We start from the raw sequence: 2,275 nt of genomic DNA, 5'->3' as shown, positions 1-2,275 counted from the left end.
TTCTGCAGCTCTGTCACTTGGAGTTTCATTTCTTCCATTGACTTAATCAAGTCCTCTGTGCTCTGTGTAGGTGTTCCTGCCTGTGATGTACCTGTTGCCTCTATGGGTGCAGTTGTTGCCAAAGGAATGTTTGGTGCTAAAACAGTTGCCAGTGTAGAAGGGACTGTTGTTGAAACAATTGGCACTACAGTTTGAGGCTGTGTGGTCGACTCACTCTGCCTGGACTGCACTGCTTTCTCTAATTCCTGCTCTGTTTCCTTCAGTTGTTCATTTAACTTAAGGACCAAGTCCATAAGTTCTTCCTCATTTTTCTTCTCTATTACTTCAACAGTCTAAGGGTGAATGAGGGGTGGTAACTTCAACTGTTTTCTAAGTGCAGCTATGTCTTCATTCTTTTTCTTGATTAAACTTTCTGCTGCCTTCACATCCTTTGGGTCATGACCCAACTCAATTACCAGCTCTTCCAATGATTTTATTCTATTGTCCTTTGCCTGTGAAGAGGCTTTCTCCAGCTGCAGTTGAGTTGTAGTATTTCTTAATGAATTTTGCAATCTATGTGCCATCATTGCTTTGCTGGTCAGAGTTGAATACACCATCTCACCCGTTTTCTTGTGTAGTTCAATCTGGTCTATAGGATGGATGTCTTTATCCATGACTTCGAAGTTAGTTTTGAGATAATCTGCCAAAGAATTTCGATGCAGCACGATGGGCTTTAGGAAACTCATTTGAATTTTGCCCTCTTTGATGTCAAAGGCTGACATCAATCTGGTTTGGTTTGTAGGGGCCATCTTAGGTACTGAGCATAGGCTTGGGCCTTCAGTTGCTCATTCTTTGCTTTGATTTCTTTAAACTTACCCTTTATGTCTATAATCTTCTCAGAAGAAGACTTGAAGGATGAAACTTCTATACTTTGTTGTCTTTCTAGTTCTTGCCTCTGTGAACTTGAAGGTGTCCCACCTGTTGGGAATGTTTGAAAACTATCTGTACCTTCCTTCCTCATGCTTTCTGTTGTCTCCCCAATGAATTCCTCCTCTGAATATGGATTTAACCTTTGCCTCTTAGCAAAGGGTTGATCTGTGGGTCTGCTAGAAGGGGTAGCTACTTCCCTTTCTCTTTTCAAGTTTCTTTCCTCATTTAGAGGAGTCTCTAGCACTGGGGGAGTCTCCATGTTAGTTTGAGTTGGATGTGACTGTGGTGGGTCCAACTCTACAGAGATTTCAGGCTGCTCTGATGCTTCTGGCTGTTCTAATGCTTGTGGTTGCCCTGATGTAGGGGCACTTGTTTCCTGTGTTTGTCCCTGTGATGGCTCTGCTATGGGAGCACTAGTTTCTGGTATTTGCTTTTGAGAAGTTTCAGCTGGCACCTATACAAAAGAGTCCAGGTCAAGTCTCTTCTCCAAATCTTTCATTACATTGTCAACCTCAACCTGATCACTATCATGTTCTATCAAAGTCCCTTCCCTCCATTCATTCAAGTTGGCATATTGTTCTATCTCAGGAATTCTGTGATGGAGGTAGGGTGACAATTTGTGTTTCATTCTTCTATCACAGATGAAACTGTGTGGATCATAAGTCCAGATGAAACTCTTTTTCAGTCTTAGTCTCTCAAGGATTTTTTCTGCTTCTTTGCCTGCTCTTCTGTTATTGCAAATAAAGGGACCTAGGTGATCCTTTATCCTCAGTTGGGCTTTCTTCTTTGCCTTCATGAAATGGGTTTCATCGGAGTTGATCATTTTCCTGTAGTACTCTAGGGCAAACAATCTCATGGGAAGATATTTAGGTAGCTTGAAAGGAGGAAACTCACATCCATAGATTCTAATCTCAGTGTGATTCTGGTACAAGTACCAGTCACCTATCTTATACTGCTTTGGCAATTGTAGAATTATCTTTATATCATCACTAATCCTAGGAGGAGGGTGTCCTAGTAGCAATGTGATTGTTGGATGTACAAATAAATCTATAAACTATGTGTATGTGTTGGAGCTATGAAACACAGGGGTCCAGAAAAAGACTGACCTGGGGTTACCTTTGGTATCAAGCTTTTGTATAGAAAATGGGAATTTGTCACTTTGGTAATAGATAAAGAGGTGATACAAGACTGAAGAGTACTTGAACACTCTTTCGTTCTCAAATCTCATGAATTGATCATGTATTTTTTCAGCAATGAACTTGGCATAATCAAATTTTACCGCTGGAGGCTGACCAGGAGTGAAAATGGATAGGTAGGCAAAAACAATCTCCTCAACATACTCACTAGTAGTGAAACCTAAGACAGT

The sequence above is a fragment of the Pinus tabuliformis genome, chromosome 8 (genome assembly GCF_031772625.1).
Source record: "Pinus tabuliformis cultivar Carrire ecotype Pingquan chromosome 8, CPIR1, whole genome shotgun sequence".
Lineage (NCBI taxonomy): Eukaryota > Viridiplantae > Streptophyta > Pinopsida > Pinales > Pinaceae > Pinus > Pinus tabuliformis.
Note: the sequence above shows the minus strand (reverse complement) of the source record.